Source organism: Myodes glareolus, chromosome X, assembly GCF_982192425.1.
Source record: "Myodes glareolus chromosome X, mMyoGla1.1, whole genome shotgun sequence".
Lineage (NCBI taxonomy): Eukaryota > Metazoa > Chordata > Mammalia > Rodentia > Cricetidae > Myodes > Myodes glareolus.
This window is the reverse complement of record NC_142053.1, coordinates 30,266,860-30,286,061: the sequence shown is the minus strand read 5'-3', so window position 1 is coordinate 30,286,061 and position 19,202 is coordinate 30,266,860. Positions and strand designations below refer to the sequence as shown.

At 40.0% G+C, this 19,202-nt stretch overlaps 1 protein-coding gene across 11 annotated transcripts in view; it reads right to left on the bottom strand.

The window, feature by feature from the left end:
- Positions 1-16,552, bottom strand: part of LOC146889283 (uncharacterized) — a 174,738-nt gene extending 158,186 nt beyond the window's left edge. For 2 of the 11 annotated variants that reach the window (XM_085684367.2, XM_085684368.2), the window contains exons 1-3: positions 16,284-16,552; positions 15,698-15,781; positions 9,625-9,704 (exon numbers count right to left, since the gene is read on the bottom strand). The gene's annotated coding sequence lies outside the window, so the exon portion shown is untranslated. Of the gene's footprint in view, positions 1-2,617; positions 2,719-9,624; positions 9,705-10,384; positions 10,454-15,697; positions 15,782-16,283 lie in introns of those variants that run through there. The other 9 variants (XM_085684371.2, XM_085684372.2, XM_085684369.2 and 6 more) reach the window with 8 other exon arrangements.
- Positions 16,553-19,202: the final 2,650 nt, after the last annotated feature.

Sequence of the window (19,202 nt, the reverse complement as noted above, 5' to 3'; positions counted from 1 at the left end):
GCAAGATCAGCTACTGCAGTATCTTAACTACTGCACCGTCTCTTTAGACCCAGTTGTCTAAAAATCTAGCACTAATTATTTACAAGTGATAGGAAAATAATCTCCTTTGTTCTTGAGAAAGTGGGTAACATGTTATTTTCTGGTAGTCTTTGGGAGCTAAGTCTAATTCTAGGTAAATATTACTTAGGATTTCATTTGTACAGCATGTTTGTTCAGTCATCTTTGTCAGTATTCAAAAACTTAGGTTTTCAGCATGACTTAAAGTTGGTCTATATTAAGAGTTCTTCAGGCAGTGGTGGCGAATGCCTTTAATCCCAATATTTGGGAGGCAAAGGCAGGCAGATCTCTGTGAGTTCGAGGTCAGCCTGGTCTACAGAGCTAGTTCCAGGACAGCTAGGACTGGTACACAAAGAAACTCTGTCTCAAAAAAAAGAGCTCTTTAGAATAGAGGGCAACAGGAAGAATAAATGGGAGTGGCATAGGAACCCCTTTCATTACATTACAAAGATATCCCTTAAATCAAGCAAAACACAAAATTTGTGGGCACCTGTATAATCACCACCAAGCATCCAATGCACACACAAGAAAAATTAAGCCCATGATATACTAAGTGGGATACATTTTATGAGACATAAGAAAGCTGTACATTCAGCCAGCAATGCCATATAGCATACGCCCAAGTGAGCATAAGCCCTTCCAAGCAGACACTGCCAGATGGAAAAACTTCCGATCCAGATTAACTGTTTGACACTACAGAATGAGTTCTGTACTACATCAGGGTGTTCATGGGCATGTAAAAATCATACCCATGCTGCCCTCATCTGTGGTTTGGCTGGTAGGCTTTTTTGGATCTTGGAGGTACGTTGTTTGCCAAGGCAGGATTTGTGAGTCTAACTGGAAACATCAGCATGTATGATATAGTTCCGCCTACATTTTAAGGTGGACATATGTGTGTGAAAGCAGAAAGAAGATGAGTTTTGAGGAAAGAAGAAAACTAGTGGGAGAAAAAGGAGGAAACAAGGGAGAGTGATGGAGAGCAAATATGAGCAAAACAAAACAGAAAAACATTTTTCAGTGTGTAAACCATTCATTAGGAAAATAGCAGAGGAAAATCACTCATAAAACAAAGGTTCCTTGTTGGTCCTAAATATAGCAATCCATGTCAACTTCTCTAACTAGTTAATTCTAGGAATGACAATAACAAGTACTTATTGAATACCATATTTCAGGCACTATAGTGTTTAGTGGAAATTTGTTCACTTAATCATCAATATAACCCTATAAATTAAGCATTAGTGTCATTGCCCTCCGTTTTATGCCTGAAAATACTGAGACCCAGAAAGGCAGAATGACTTGTAAGAAATCACTCTACTCTTAACTAACAGACTGAGCTCAATTTCAGGATTGCTAAATTCATATAATTCACTCAGTCAAGACCAGAAGAAATAAAATTTGATTTATCTTTAATTATATTTGTATATATGCAGGAATTGTTCACCTTTTAAATAAGGAATGTGTGTGTATGTGGGGGGGGGAGTGAGAGTGAGATTTTTCTGACCACAGGAAGCACATATTGTGAACTAGTTGAATTTTTATTATGATTATTATTGACTTAAATATGCTATTGATTTTGAAAGAATTTCCTACATGCATGCAATGCATTTTGGCCACACACCCCCACTCCTTTCAGATCCACCACACCCTCACCCACTCCCAACTTCACAACCTCTTTATTTTTTATAACCCACTAATTCCAATTGTGTTGTTCATATATCCTAGGGGTGGGGCTCTCTGATGGATAATAGATGAAGTACCAGGAGCCACAACTTTAAAAAAAAATCATTCTCTCTCCCTCAAATAGTTCCCCAGCTAGGGGCACAGAGTCAAGAAAACCGGTTGAATATTGGAAATGGCTCAATAGTTAAAAACACACAATGTTCCTGCAGAGAACTCATATTGTTTCCAAGCACCCACCACATGTAGCCCACAATCACCTATAACTTGAGCTTCAGAGGACCTGATGCCCTCTTCTAGATTCTGAAGGCACCTGCAGTCGCACATGAACATACTCACAGAGAGGCATACACGACATACACATGTATGCATAAATTGAAAAGGCAGTCTTTCACAGAAAGAGCTTACTTTCTTAGACATTTCTGATGGTAGCTTTTTGGCAGCATGACTCATGTGAGAGAAAAGCCAAATTCACAAATAAGGGTGCTAGGACTGACTGATCTTTTGCCAATAAGATAGAGACCAAGTTGTTTACCTGGCACTCAAGTAAGCTCTTGGGAATCACCTCTCACTCTCTGTATATCCCACAGAGTGGATATTTCTACCTTAATAGTCAGATATCTTAACCCAAGCAACTACAAACAGATAAGCAATTCTGAAATCCTGTGCCCTGCTCAGAGCTTCTCTGGTATTCTAATATCCTTTTCAGTAGATATTTTCAAATTGTCAACCCCCACCCCCGGCGCCAGCCACATACACTGCTGGTGAGAATGTCAGCTATTGCAGACACTGTAAAAACCAGTATGGGAGTTCCTCAAAAAATCAAAACTGGAACCACTCGAGACATCTCTGACAGAAATACACACAAATCCACATTTCTTACCACACAATGGCCAGGATTCGGAACCAACCTAGGTAGGTGTCTGTCAGTAGATGAACAGGTGAACACAATGTAGCATATATGTTCAATGGAGATTTGTTCAGCTGTAAAAACAATAAAGTTATGATACTGCAGAAAAATGGGTAGAGCTGCAAAATATTGTATAAAGTAGGACTCAAAGATAAATATGGCATATTTTCTCTCACATACATAATTTAGATTTAAATATGTATGTGACATTAAAGTAGATATGGCCCAATGAAAAGCTAGGAAGACATCTAAAGGTAAGAAGAGAAACAAGGGGTTGGTAATGGAATATTTTTTATGAAAAGAGAATGGGGAGACTATCTAGAATTAGGAAAGCAAGAAGGGCTGGAGGAATAGGAGAGCGCAATATGGGCTTAATAAGAACAAAGTACAATAATATGCATTTGTAAAAATGTCATAATGAGATCTATTTCTTTGTATGCAAGGTAAAAAAATTTAAAAAAAAGACAATACCCCCCAATACACTTTCAGTTCTAAAACGTGCCAAGTCTTTCTGACACCCATAATCAAATTGCTATGAGAAGTGTTTATCAGTATGTGCTGGGCTCTTTTGGAGGAGAATGCAGAAGCCTAAAATCTGTCCCTTTGGAGCTCATAACTGTGTTCATGGGGAGGAAGCACAGATGTATCCTCTCTGAAATGAAAGAGACAATGACAGCTCAGCAGAGCAGAAACGCCTCTCTCTCAAGCTATTACCACCTATCCTTCAAGTGACTGCACTGCCAGGGGTGGAAAGGGAGGGCAGGAGGTGAATTCCATATGAAGGAGCCAACTTCCCCAATGGGAGAACATTGGAGAATTTATGACCATTACAGCCAGATACTTATGTACCATCTTCATCTTGGTTTGTCACTTTGAAACATTTTTCCTCACCTGTTTGAAACACACAGGGACATATATATCCTAAGCATACACATACAAGTATAGACACATGCCATCTCTACCTGGTTCACTCGGTCAATATGACTTTGATATGTCAATATGCCACTGTCAGTATGCCAGCACAACCACAAAAAACGCAGATGCGGGCTCATATTTGAGTTCTGAGTCAGCTGCCTTTATCTATAAATATCCACATATACATGCACACATATATACACACCCATCCTATAAGCACACACTTCACTTCTCACCTAAAAATGCTCGTGAAAAATCAAGAAATACCAAAGTGAGTACCAAAACTGGATGAAAGGCAATTTAAACTCTAATTCAGATGACTTGAACTAAATTACTTACTAGCATAAATAATTTTGGTAGTGGGCACAAAAGCACAGAAAAAAGTTATCATTAGTTACTGACCTAATGAGAATGGTAATGGGTATGATTTAAAGGGGTCTACTGCAAACCATTTTTATAGCATGATTAGTTCTTCCTTCACGTGAACATTTATATGAATGGATTATAATATATTCAGCATTAACTTTTCTTACATTAGAACAAATCCATTTATATAAGATTGAGAGCATACTTCATTTCTATTATATCCAGAATAGATTATAAATTCTTTAAAGCAACAAGGTATGTGGTACTATAAGTCACAGTACTGAATGACAAAGGGTTTTAATTCTTCATCTGTACAAAATGGCTGCTTTTCATTGCTCCAACTTTCTCACATATATTAAAAATGGTTATAATACCTTCTTGTCTAGTTAACATTATTATTGAAAAAGATAAAAATTAACTCAAATATGTGAAGATAAAGTTCTACAAAGCATAAGGCAATGCAGTAGGCAAAATTCTATGACAGTCTCCAGCCCAATTGAGAATTTTAATTGCACCCGCACACTCCCTTTAGAGAAGCACTTAGATTTGTGTTGAATTGGTCAGCTGAAGGAAGGTGTGTGAATACTAGGGTCTTGAATCTTGGTTGGTAAAAATAATCCTTGGTACATATATGCCACTTATATTAGCTCTATATTGCTGGATAGCCAAATTACCACAAACTTAGCAACATAAAACTCTGCATAGTTCTAAGAACCATGAACTGAGAAGTGTTTTATGAGGCTAGTAGGTTTGTGGGAATTTGGTTATTCAGAAGTTCTCAACTGTTTGCCAATCATAGATATAAACTTGCTAAATTAGGAGTTGGAAAATCTGTGATTAAATCCTGTACTTTGCTATGGGCTCTGTTACCAGGCACTTCATCTCTCTTGTCTTCGATTCTGCTCATTTGTAGTACAAGGATAATAACCCATATGGCCCAGGATTGCTCTGTGGATTGAAGTGACATGAAAATATGTTAGCACAATGTCTGCCAAAATTTTATAAATTTATGTGTTCACTTATTGTATTCATTTTGTACAAGATATTGTGCTGTGTACTTGGGACAAAGTCACTGAAAAAAATGTTCTAGGAATCTCAATCTTACACCTGTAAGAATGGCCAAGAACAAAAACACTGATGACAACTTATGCTGGAGAGGATGTGGGGTAAAGGGAACACTTCTGCATTGCTGGTGGGAGTGCAAACTGGAAAAGCCACTTTGGATATCAGTATACCAATTTCTCAGAAATTAGGAAACAACCTTCCTCAAGACCCAGCAATACCACTTTTGGGTATATACCCAAAGGATGCTCAATTGTGCCACAAGAGCATGTGCTCAACTATGTTCATAGCAGCATTGTTTGTCATAGCTAGAACCTGAAAACAACCTAAATGTCCCTCAATCAAAGAATGGATAAGGAAAATGTGGTACATTTACACAATGGAGTGCTACACAGCAGAAAAAAAAAATAATGACATCTTGAGATTTGTGGGAAAATGGATGGATCTAGAAAACATATTAATGAGTGAGGTAATCCAGACCCAGAAAGACAATTATCACATATACTCATTCATAAGTGGTTTTTAGACTTAAGCAAAGAAAAACCGGCCAACAGTTCACAATCCCAGAGAACCTAGACAAGAGGACCCTAAGAGAGACATACGTAGATCTAATCTACATGGGATGGTGCGGGAGAATTATCTGTATTCTGTCAATCATATTTTAATAAAACGCTGATTGGTCAGGCAGGCAGTATAGGCAGGAAAACCAGACAGGAAGAAGGGGTGGAGCAAAGAGACTGGGAGTATTCTAGCAAGCAGGAAGCTTCCTCTGCCACTCCTGCGCAGACTACCGAAGAGGCAGCATGTAACTTGCCCAGCTGAAAAAGGTACCAAGCCATATGCCTAACGTAGATAAGGATAATGGGGTAATATGTGTCATAAGAACTAATAAGTAGCCTGACCTAATGGGCCAATCAGCTTTATAATCTTATGGAGTCCTGTGTGTGATTTTCATTGGGAGTTGCCAGCTGTGGGGTACCGGGTAGGACAGAAACCCCAACAAGCCAGCCCTCATGTTACATATGGTGCCCACATGGATAACTGCATCCACAGAAAGCCTGAGAAAGCTTAGGAAAGAATAGAGTAAATCATGTTTTCTTGGTAGCAGCAATTTCTCGGGTCTGCTCTGCTTGCTAGAGGCAAGCAAGCGCTCTCATCTAAGAGAGACTTCCTGACTCAGCTTTAGCTGCAAAACCTTGAAGCTCTTTTAAAAGGTCCTACCACAAAACACTTAAACGGTGTTGGTGAAAAGCTGAACGCATGCTTTTCGGCTTTCAGCCATAGCAGGAAAAAAGCTGTGCCGTTTTAAAATGCCAGCTTTCTGGGCAGTCCTGCCAGGGCAAACTCTGACTCTTTCAGGCAGGCAGTCCTACTGAGTGTGGTCTGTGAGCAGAATGCTGCAGCTTGCTTGCTGGCAAGGACCTTGAAACGCCATAGAGTTGTGGCAGTGAACACAGCCCTGGCTGGTACTTCTGCCATGAGGCTGGAAAGCTAAGGAATGGGCTAATTCCAGTCATAAAAGCCACAGTTTTAGTCCTCTCCTTAAAGACTCATGTGGTCAGAAAAAGAGAGATATACAGTAAAGAGAGATTCACAGAGGAAGAAAACCTCTAAATGGTTTACAGTGTGTTAAAAATATATGCAGGCTAAAAGGTTAAAGTCATTAAAAATAAAAAAGAAAGAAAGGGAGATATAGGGTGTGGTGGTACACACCTTTAATCCCAATGCCTGGGAGACAGAGGCATATTGACCTCTGTGACTTCAGGGGACAGAGGTAGAGATTGACCTCTGTGACTTCAAGGTGTGGTAGCACATGCCTTTAATCCCAATGCCTAGGAGACAGAGACAGACAGATCTCTGTGAGTTCAAGGTGTGGTAGCATACACCTTTGAGCCCAGCACTGGGGAGGCAGAGACAGAGAAATCTGTGAGTTCAAGGACAGCCTGGTCTACAGAGTTATTCCAGGACAAAGATATATACAGAGAACCTGTCTCAAAAAGCCAAAAGTTAAAAGTAAAATTAAAAGAAATAGAGGTTGAAATAAAGCCACATAAAGATGGAAAATATACAGAGAATCTTGATACTATATATTATTATGCTCTCTTTTAATTGTTAGAATGCTGAGGAAGGAGCAACAGTGGCCAAAAGACATTTGCTTATAAATGTTGCAGAATTAATCCAAGATAGGTATTTTGAAAATACCTTGACTTCAAAATTGAAGTCAAAATGTATGTTACTTTGGAGAAGAGATTTTGCTTTTGTTTCCACAGAAAATGAGAGGCTCTGGATTTATTCAGAGTTAAGAAAAATCATCTTTGATCAAGGGAGACCTCCTGAGAAATTTCTGGTAGGAACAGATGGCCTGGATGTCTGAATTCTACATCCAGAACAAATTCAAGACTCACAGGATACTCCAGTTAGGACTTGATTATAACTCTAAATTTTCTTTGGGTCCCCATAAGATTATCAGTGCCCTCAACCAGCAGGAAGTAGCCTGAAATACTATGCCCACATTCCCAACAAATGGACTATGGGTATTTTCCTTTGTTTAAAAAAAGAAAAAGAGGGAAATGGTGCGGGAGAATTATCTGTATTCTGTCAATCATATTTTAATAAAACGCTGATTGGTCAGGCAGGCAGTATAGACGGGAAAGCCAGACAGGAAGAAGGGGTAAAGCAAAGAGACTGGGAGTATTCTGGCAAGCAGGAAGCTCCCTCTGCAGTTCTGCCCAGACCACCGGAGAAGAAAGATGTAAGCTGCCCCACTGGAAAAGGTACTGAGCCATGTGCTAACATAGATAAGGATAATGGGGTAACATAAGTTATAAGAGCTAATAAGTAGCCTGACCTAATGGGCCAATCAGCTTTATAACTTATAGAGATCTCTGTGTGGTTGATTTTCTTTGTGACTTGCCGGTTGTGGGGTACCAGGTGGGAACAGATACCCCAACAAGCCGGCCCTCATGTTACAATGGGAAATAGAAAAAAACAAGATCTTTGAGGGAAGAAGTGGAGGGAAAAGGAAGGGAGGGGAGCAGAGGAAAATATATAGCTCAATGAAAACAATTTTAAAAAATGTTCCTGGAATCTCAAGGAGTTCAGAATATTATAACAAGGATATATGAATAAATCAACAATTTCTATACAGAATTGTGGTCATTGTGGTTGATAGCCACAGATGATGTTCTGGAAACAAAGAAGAGAACAATTTGATCAACCTGGGGTTTAAGGAATATTTCTCAGCTCAGTTCAGTAGTGATCCTTCGCTTGCAGTTGAAAGTGCTAGTTCTCAAACTCAGGTGCACAATCAAATCACCTAGAGAGATTTGAAAGCTACCCATTGCTGGGTTGGAGCTAGGGCTCAGGAGGGAAGAGAACATACTGTTCTTGCAGAGGACCCAAGCTGCTCCTCAGTATCCACACTGCATGACTCACAACCACCTGTAATTCCAGCTCCAAAGGAAACAGCACCTTCTCCTGGATTCTGTGGGCATCTGCACTCACATGTTCACACACAGAGAGATACACATATACATGTAATTAAAAATAAATCTAAAAATAAGTAAGTAAAGAAATAAAATGTCAATGGTTCTACACTCTGCCAAGAGACTAGGATTTAATTCACCTGCATTGTGGCTTGGTCAACGAATGTCCTCCAATAAAGACAGTATATGGGAAAAATTCCCAAGGTATATTGTATAGTAGAGAGGTTTCCGAATTTCCCTTTAAGTTCTTTGTAGGCTCTTTGGGTGACCTAGGAATTCAACTAATACAAAACTTTACTAATAATACAAAAGTTTTGAATTATTAGTAATTACACATGCGATATAGAGATTAACAGAGAGATAAATCCAAAGAAACATCCCAATATGATGTGTTTGCACTTCTTAGATAAAAAACAATAAATTTATGAGTTAACAACATGTCAGCTTGATATACAGACTCAAGCAGTAAATTCTAAGGATGCCAGTAAAGAAATATGGTGGAGTGATGGACATTAGAGAAAGATAAAGGTTACTTCAAGGAATTTGTTTATTCAAATTCACTGCAGCTTTAATGACCAGTGTCTGGTGACCAAGACAATCCCTCACAAAAAAAATTATTATTGTTTAATGTATGTAGGAAAACACATATTAAATGGTCCTTTCTGAGGTTATTCTTCCTGAAGTGATTTTATATTGAAATAACAAATATGCTAATTTGGCATTTCTTTATCTCTAAAACTGCATCCATCACAAAACTACGAAGTTCCTCCCACACAACAGCTGAGAAGAAGGTGTGTATCAGGAAGATGTGGTACAGTTCGAAAGAAGAGTCAGATCATCTTGGATCCTGCAAGACAAGGGTTTGGATGAGAGAGAAAGAGGGAATGAAGGAGGGGAGGAAAAGAGGGGAGATAGAAATGTCTGAGAGTAGGGGAGATTGATTTCTAGTACATTAAAAGGGTGAAACCAAAAATGTTTGGTAACTAACAATTTCAATGATGGATAAGGCACTTGTAAATCTAAGTGTAGTGGTGCTGTGTCCAGATTGAACCTAGACTAGACTAGAGTACAGATCTGTCTAGGTATATCTAATAAACAAGTGCCGGCCACGCATCAGTCTCCCAGGGGCTTGCGTTGAAGACTGTAACTTACAGATTTTGATGTGAACCTGGAGTCACTGGCCAGCGAGGAAACTATTGTCCTTGAAAGGTCAAGTGTTCATCCCTAGCTCACTAAAGAGAAACAAATATGACACTTATTAATAAAGGGAAATTAGCTGCTTTAAAAGAGATTTTAGTGGCTTAATAATAAATGGTTTACCAGTTTATTTCTCATTCACATCACAGTCTAGCGTGAACTTTAGAGTACAATGGGGAACAGTGCTGTGCTCCAGGCCAACATGCAGGTGCCCAGGATCGTTCTACAATGTGACTTTGCTGTCTTTTCGGGCTTCTGAGTTCCGCCTCCCCCACCCCCACAGCACCATATAAATCTCTTCACCCAGCACACGCGTGAAAGATGCCTGCATCGAAATTTATGGGTGATGTTTGACGCATCAGGCCTAGAGGTAGCATTCACCATTTCAACTCAAAATACATTGACAAGTAGAATGAGGGAGTCTTATCTAGGATAATGAGATGGTAGGAAGTACAATCCTCTGCTGTGCTCAGTAGAGAACACTAACCCCATTATCACATCCGGGGAGGAGAAGGCTGAGGAAGGACCAAATTAGGTGGGAATGGTTACTGCCCATTATCATTTTACAAAAAGTTTTTAACAAGGCCCTTCACTAAGTAGACATATAATAAGCCAAATGGTGCTGACAAGAAATTCCATAAAGTATATTTTATAGATACTTTGTCAAAATAAATAATCAATACTGTAGATAATACGAAAAAAGGAAAATCCTTACTTTTACAAGTTGCCTAAATTGGTATATAGAGCTAGTTCCATGGTTTACAGAGCTCGTTCCAGAATATCCAGGGAGATACTGTGTGGCCCTGTCTAGAACAAAATAGTTGCCAAGATTAGCCAGGCAATGGTGGCACAAGCTTTGAATACCAGTGCTTGGGAGTCAGAGGCAGGCTGATCTCTGAGTTTGAGGCAGCCTGGTCTGCAGAGTGATTTCCAGGACAGCCTGGACTACACAGAGAAACTCTGCCTCAAAAAATTAAATTAAATTAGAATTAAATTAAAATTGAAAGTTGCCCAAAGTTAACACAAACCCTTTTATCTACAATGGGGTCCTGCGTGCAAGATATGCTAGTGTAAGATGGCACAAAGCTTATGGATGTAACCAACCAATAACTTATGGGCCACACAGCAAGGTGTAACCCATACTGACGCTGCAGGGAAGACCAAAAACATGAAAGTAGATAGTCCAGGGACCTAGGGCAAAACCCAATACTACTGCTACAAAAATAGCCATAAAATGACTCCTCATGACATTTTGCTGTACTCATAGGTCAGTGTCTTGCTCAGTCATCACCAGAGAAGTTTCCTCCTGCAGCGGATAGGAACAAGTCTAGAGATCCACAACCAAACATTAGGCAGAGAGTGAAAGACCTTGGAGCGAACACTCAGCCCTAAGCCGGCTCTGGGAACCATTGAGATGAGACAGAAAGATTGTAGGAGTTAGAGAGTGATGTGGGAACTCCTTCAGCCAGTAGCCTTTAAGTTACCAGCCCACATGGGCGTGGCCTCTTATACTATAAATGCCAATGTAACACCAAGAAAACAGGGCCTTTTAAATCAGGATTTGCAAAGTTCATACAAACTCCCAGAGACTGGGGCAATGTGTACAGGGTCTGCACAGGTTTGCACAGGGTCTCTGTGTGTCAATTACTACTTCTAGTTAATGTTTTTATGGAACTCCTAAGTGTACAAAAGAGTCGGTCCCTGATTCTTGTGCCTTTTGCGGGGCTCTTCTCCATCTTGTTTGTTTGTTGTCTGTTCAGTTTGCACAAATCCCATGTCTTAGTGTTTGTTTTATCTTACATTTTACTTTATTACTCTCCCTTAGAAGCCTGCTTGTTTTCTAATAAAAGACAGAACGGTGGCGGATCCAGGTGGGAGGAGAGGTGAAGAGCAGCTTGGAGGAGCAGAGGGAGAGGAAATCATAATCAGGATATATTATGCAAGGAAAAATTATAAACTAGGACCCACATATGAGAAACTATGTGGTCCTTGTCTTTCTGAAACTGAGGTACCTTACTTAGCATAATATTTTTCAGCTATATCCATTTTCTTGCAAAGTTTAAAACTTACTTTTCTTTATAGCAGAAAAATTCCAGTGTGTGTGTGTGTGTGTGTGTGTGCGTGTAAATAAAATCACATATTTATTATCCATTTATCTGCTGATTGACATATACACTCAGTCCTTTTCATTGCTCTGATGAAAAGAGCAGTAATAAACATGGATGTGAAAGCATCCCTATAGCAGGATATAGAATCTTCTTGATAAGTACTTGTTTGTATAACTTGATTTTCTAAAATATAGTTTGTTTTCTTAGCTTAAATTGACTCCAGCATTATTAATAATCTGTGTGGTCTTCCATAAGTTGCTTTAGCTATGTGAGGCAGAATAATTTCATCCAGAAAGTGAGAAAGATAATGTGAATTAAATGTGATAACACGTGTAAAGCAGTTAACATAACACCTTTTCCATACCATTGGCCAGTAGATACTAAATCCTTCTGCTGTTCCAACAATAAAATAGAATAAATTATCCTCATTTGCAACTCAATCTGTTTAACCTTGAGAAAGTCACCTGAGCTTTGTGAGCTCCAGTTCCCTTGTCTATATAATAAGGGCAATAATGTTGATTTCATAGAGTGGCTGTAAAGATAAAATTAGATGTATGTGAAGAATGACTTCTAAATTGGAAATTGCCATATTCATTACTCATAAATCCATATACATGTATATATATGTATATAAATAACTTATACTGTTTATTTTATTAATAAGTCTTCCTCTAAGATAGCTGTGTAGTGAACTCCATTGCTGTTTAGGTCAAATAAATATGGATGCTGGCTGGATAAAAGTTAGCATACAAAGATTCTGAATAAACAATAGCTAACAGCCAAAGGTTCAAGTGGATGATGGGTAAGTCATTTTCAGAAAACATAGTAGGAACATTTTTGTATTGTAGGCTGTAGCAAAGTTCTTCTTTTTCCCTGATAAAAATAACATCTCAGACCGGGCATGGTGGCACATATTTTTAATTCCAGCATTTAGGAGGCAGAAACAGACAGATCTCTGTGAGTTTGAGATTAACCTGATCTAAACAGTGAGATCCAGTAGTCCAGGAGAGCCAGGACTACTTAGTGAGACCTGTCTCAAAACAAAACAAAAACAAAAACAAACAAATAAACAAACAGAAATCTCAAAACAAAAAAGAAATAAATACTCCCTCCAAACCCCATCTCACTTGTGGCAAAAATATTCAAGTAGATAAGATAGATTAGGCATGACCTTAAATTTGACAGGTTTGTGTTGATGAGACATTGAATTTTTACTGTCATTTGCACAAGAATAGCCTCTCTTATTCTAGAAGGACTTGACTGATGATAGCTCTATAAAATACCATTTAAGATGAAGATAACCTTCATTGTGTCCTTTCAAACAGCACCTAGAAGCCTGAGAACACAGATTATCCTAAATTTTATTTAGCATTTTGGGGTTCAGAGGAATGAAATCATCAAGAGCATGAGTGGCTGACAATAATGATCATTCAGAAGTTAAACATTAGGCAATTCATGTCTAAGATAATATTTAATCAAATTGTTGCAATTTCATCATTTATTCTTTTAAAATGTTGTGTGACAAGGACTCTTTACACTGAAATAACAAAAGAAGCAATTTCCTAGATAGTTACTGGTTGATTATGTATACTTGTATCTGTGAAAATGCAACTGTCAAAACTAAGTTTTAAATTAGAATCCTGGAGACCCAAATAAAGAGGGTTTTATTTATTATCAGTCTTATCCAAAGTAATCTATTTATTTTTATTTTATATGTGTGTTTTGCCCACATGATTACATATGCACTATGTGCATGCAGTGCCCATAGAAGGCCAGAAGAGGGCGTCAAAATACCTGGAACTATAGCTACAGAGGATTTGAGCTGCCATGTGGGTTATGGGAACTGAATTCAGGTCATCAGCAAGAGCAGCAATGATTTTTACCAGCTGAGTCATCTCTCCAACTCCTTTAGTGTCTTGACTTATAAAACTATGTTGATTATATTTCTTCTCCCTTATTTCAGAAGAGAATTTTAAAAAATTAATGGCCAATGGGAAAAAAGTAATAATTACATGAATTCTTCTACTTGCAATAAATATATGTCTTTGTTATTTTCATATTTTCTGGAAATGACACTTTATCTTTCTTTTTTATTGTTGCTATTGTTGTTGTTGTTGTTGTTTGAGACAGTCTCTCCATATAACTCTGGCTGTCCTGAAACTCACTGTGTAGACAAGAGATATGCCTGTCTCTGCCTTTCAAATGCTAGGATGAAAGGTATGTACCACCATATTCAGCCTCCAAAATGTATATTTTGAGGACAATGTTGTTGCAGTTGATTTGATTTACTTGTATTTATGACTTTTATTTTGAAATTTCAAACTGCATAGACAAGATAGTGTGAGCTTTGAATAGATCAAGACATAGCAAAATAGCAAAAGTTACTGTCTATAGCTGATTCTCTTCTTCAATATGTACACACGTGGTGTGGCAGGGGAAGACAGAGAGAGACAGGGAAAAACAGAAAGATACAAATCTGAGCTTAAAATGTTTCCACTAGAGGCCAGCAAGATGGCTCAGCAAGGAAAAGGAAAAGTAAGGACCTGCCTACATTTTAAAATGGCTATTGAGTCTTCCTTCTACTGGCAGCTAATGGAGAGAGCTTGAACTGGAGATCTCCATTGTGTCCATCCCCTTGGGGAACCCCACTGAAGAAGGAGGAGGGAAATTATAGGAGATCTGCACATATGTGACAGTTGCGTAGCTTGGTCTTCTTGTGGGGCTCTGACTCTGTTGTCTGCTTTTGGGACCCTTTCCTCCTACCTGGTTGCCTTGACCATCCTTAACAGGAGAGGAGGTGCCTAGTCTCACTGCAACTTGATATGCCATGGCTGGTTGATATCCACGGGATACCCTACCTTTTCTAGAGAGAATCAGAAGAGGAAGAGTGGATGGGGGTGCTGAGAGGAGAGGAGGGAGAGTCTGGGAGGAGAGGAGGGAGGAGAAAACTATGGTCTGGATGGAAAAGAGAATGAGAGGAAGGAAGGAAGGAAGGAAGGAAGGAGGGAGGGAGGGAGGGAGGGAGGGAGGAAGGAAGGAAGGAAGGAAGGAAGGAAGGAAGGCAGGCAGGCAAGAACTGCAGGAGCCAAATGGGTTGAGGACACCAGAAGAACACGGCCCACAGACATGAGCAGGGCTCATCGAACAACATCTGTTCTAGGTCCTCTGTATACATGTTATGTTATGGTGGTTAGTTTGGTGTTTTTGTAGGACTGCTAACAGTGGGAGTGGGGTATCTCCAACTCTTTCCCCTACTTTTAGGGCTCTTTCCCTCATACTGGGTCTCCTTGTCCAGCCTTGATATGAGGGTTTGTGTCCAGTCTTAGTGCATATTGTTAGGACATGTTCAGTTGACATCCCTGGGAGGTCTGCTCTTTTCTGAAGGGAAACAGAAAAGGAATGGATCTGGAGAGGGAGGGGGTCAGGGACTGGAAGGAGTAAAGGGGAAACTGTGGTCTGGATGTATTGAGAAATAATAATAATAATAATAATAATAATAATAATAATAATAATAATATCAAGACCCACATATTTGATATTAAAAAGAATTATATAAAATACTTCACCATTTAAAAAAAGTGTCTGTAATCCTAGGCCTCCAAGTAGGAGATAGTGGGTGGAGACAAGAATCTGATGCTGGAGGAAAATAACCAAAACACTCTGTCTCAAACAAGATGAAGGTTGATCTCTGGCCTCCACACGGGCTAAATGAAACACATGTTTCCACACACACACACAAACACCTATCTGACTCAAGCAAATCAAATTCTTGTCTATGCTTTTGGGATGATACACACAGCTGTACAACTAGGCAATGAAGCAAACCCCTGTTAAATGTCCGCACTCACAGCACTGGAAAAACAAGCCCTGTCTCCAGATATTCTTATCCAGGAGGTGTGGCTTAGAGAAGTGGGACTTACCTTGATTCTCCCAAGAAACTGATAGTAACACCGGGCCGCAACCTGAGAATGTGGTTTCCTTGAATCTTGTTTTCAAATAACGGCCTAAGGTAAGGTAAAGGGCAAAGGAAACAAAACTAGGACGGAGAGGGACAGAAGCTAGTTTATTAGCAACCTCATGAAGAAGTGACCAAGTAGAACCCCTTGAGTGCTACTATGTACCTCGGTGCTAGGGCTAGGCCTCAGCCTCGTATCTGTCCCAGCAGGGAACTGCTCACCACTCACCCTTACATGACATGGTAGCAACGTTGTTCTCATGGGAAACTCCAGACCTGAGCTAGACTTCATGTGTGAAATCCTCGAAGCTGCCTGAGTTCCCTGCTATGCACATGGAGGAGGAAGAGAGCAGCGGTCATCCCAGAGGTGTGCTGCTCAGACAGGAAGCACCTCAAAGAACAACTACTGCCCAGCTTGGAGTTGCAGTTCATTTAGGGTCTGCCCCAGTTGCAAAGACCTGTGTCAATGGATCTCATGGCCCTCTTGGGGTGGCCAGAATCCAATGGCCGAACAAAGAAAAGGTATGAAGGCAGAGCCATTTCCGACTTACCCAAGGCAGTTCTGATGACCAGTCCTTGCTCCACGGACTTTTAACTACGCCGGTCAAGCTGCTTTCACTGCTTGATCCCACTTCCACGCCTTCTGGTTCTCTCCTGTTAGGTTCCTAATGAATGGCTTAGATAGAAAATGCTGTCGCAGCACCTGCTTCCGGAGAAGCCCACGTGTAGGCACAGATAAGGCCTGTTCAGCAACAGAACCAAGTCTGCTGGAAGCAGAAAAAGGCACGTGATTTCAGCTTGGATGGTCCCCAAGTGGCAGGAGCTTGTCTTGCTCTGGCTATAGTACTCTCACACTGAGAACAACACAGCCTTGTTCACTGTCCTGATACGGGGGGAAACCTGATAGCAAGAGGGGACAGCAGCAAGGGAGGTCACGTCCTTGGGAAGAGGTAGCCATCAATGTAGCAGACTAGTTAAATGACTTACAATGTACCACTGTACTGCAAAGACCCACAGCTTTTGAAAAGAGAGAGGAAAAAGTGCATTTGCTGTGTGAAAGCATGCCCAAAATATGGTGTCTGAATTTTATAAAAGAAATTTGGGGCTGGATTTTATTTGACATGACCCCATTTTTTAAATTAACACAATATAATAACATTTTAAATACATTTGAATTCTAATAGTATGAAATGTTATACTATTTTCAACCTAGCATATGCATAGCAGTTGAATACTGCAAGTCTCCCCAAATTAAAATAGCCCCACTTAGCTTGAAAGCTGGAAGGCCAATTATAAATGAAGTTTACGCTATTGCCACATGGTGGCGCCACTTTAGCTGATAAACAGGAATTCCAGCCTTCCTTTGTCAAGACTGGTGGTCTAAAACTGCAAATTTCTAACTATATGGAGCCCTCGGGAATACACTTCTCAATTGAAACACAGCTGCCATGAATACTGGCAAGCAGACTATCTAAAATAAAAATTATATATAGATGTTAACTGTGGCTGTTGCTGGAGAGCTCAGAAAAAAGTACCTATAACCTGTTCATGTTTGATACTTATGATTTATAATCTTACTGTTTTTACAAACAGTAAGAAAAAATACACAAAAAGAAATTAGTTCTGATCGCGCTCTCTCTCTCTCTCTCTCTCTCTCTCTCTCGTTCTCTCTCTCTGTCTCTCACACATACACACACACACACACACACACACACACACACACACACACACACACACAAATGCCTTTTTTGAATTCTTGATAAAACCCCAAGAGTGCTTCAAATGCCAAAGAGATGACAGACAGCAGGTGCCAGGTGGGGTAAGGGCATGACATCCTCTAGCCGTGCATCTGGGAGTGCTCCAAACATAAAGGAGTCAAAGCCAGAAGAATGTGACTGTCACAGCACTCCGGCCCCAACAAAGGCTCAACCGCATCCAGGGTTTTTGTTTTCTCCAGGCTCTCTGCATACAGAGCTCTCCAGTTCAGCAAGCAACCACAGAGCAGCTGCACAGCATCCTTACGCCTCTTCTGAAGCTCCGTCATTCGTCAGTCTCAGGGTAGGCAAACTTTTGGAGAGGAATAGTACTGTCAGAAAGGATGAGAAGCACTGGTGGCGCTCTGAAGCTCCAGCCATGTCACAATGGCCCTCTCATGGGTGAGGATGCTCAGAGTGCTAACAACAGGTTGTTTTACAAGAATGCATTAACAGAACTAAGCATAAAGGTATAATGGAAAAGGAATTGGTTAGGTAGTTTAATAAGGATTCTGAGGCTCAGTGGTAGAACAAACAAGATGCGAGGGCAGAGTTTCATCTCCGGCACTAAAAAGGGGGGGGGGGATTACACTTAAGAAATCACGTTTTATTTCATATTTTTTCTGGATTTGAAGGAAATGGGTGACATCTTCTGCTCTTAACTAACAGCTCACCAACTGCCACAATAAACCCTGGAGTATATTCATCTGAGAAGAATGAACTGAATGTACAACTACTGATTTCAAATTCATATGCAGTAGCTTCCACTTTGTTGTTGCTCCAGCTCCACAAACAGTTAAACTATCAAGATCAAACCCTTTTAAATGCTTTAAGGACATAATTTTGGTGGAGATGGTAGTATCTTCTTTGCACCATACCATTGTAAATTATTTTCACATCTAGATTTCTAAACATCAGTTTAAATTATTGAGCCAATGGAAGGGCTATGGGTGTGCAAGCATGTGTGTGCATTTCTCTCTCTGTGTGTGTGTGTGTGTGTGTGTGTGTGTGTGTGTGTGTATACATATACATGTGGACTGAGGTTCATGTCTATGTAGCATGCTTATGGAAAACAGAACAACCTTTAGTATCAGTCCTCAACAACTGTTCACCTTTCATTTGCGATGGGGTCTTTCACTGACCTGGAACTTTGCCAAATAGGTCAGGCTCATTGGTGTAGCACAAGTTTTCATGCCTCGCCACCTGTCTCCCATATCACCATCCCTGGGGCTACAGGTATGCATCACTATGCCCAGCTCTTTGCATGGATGCTGGGGGTGTGCGTTCACTTCCTGACACTTGCAAGGCTGCAAGACAAACACTTTCCTGCCTAAGCCCTCTTGCCAATCCCTGATTCAGGTTTGCTTTGCTTTGATGTGATTTTTCTTTTTTATGGTTTTTGTTTAAGACCATCTATCTCAGCCTATATCTCAGGACAGCATGGAACTGAACATGTAGTCCAGGCTGGCCTCAAACTTACGGTGATTTTCTTGCCATCACCTCCCTAGTACTGGGAGTACAGGCAGACCCCCGCTACACCTGGTTTGAGTTATTCTTTGATTTTCATTTCTACATCATCTTTTTCCCCCGAGTCTATTCTGAATGTACATATCTTTTCAGCATTTGTTCATTTATGAACTGTATCAAGTCAAATTTCTGTGCAGAAACATTGTAAAATATTAAACAGCGTGGCTTCTGGGTGTTCCAGATAACTGT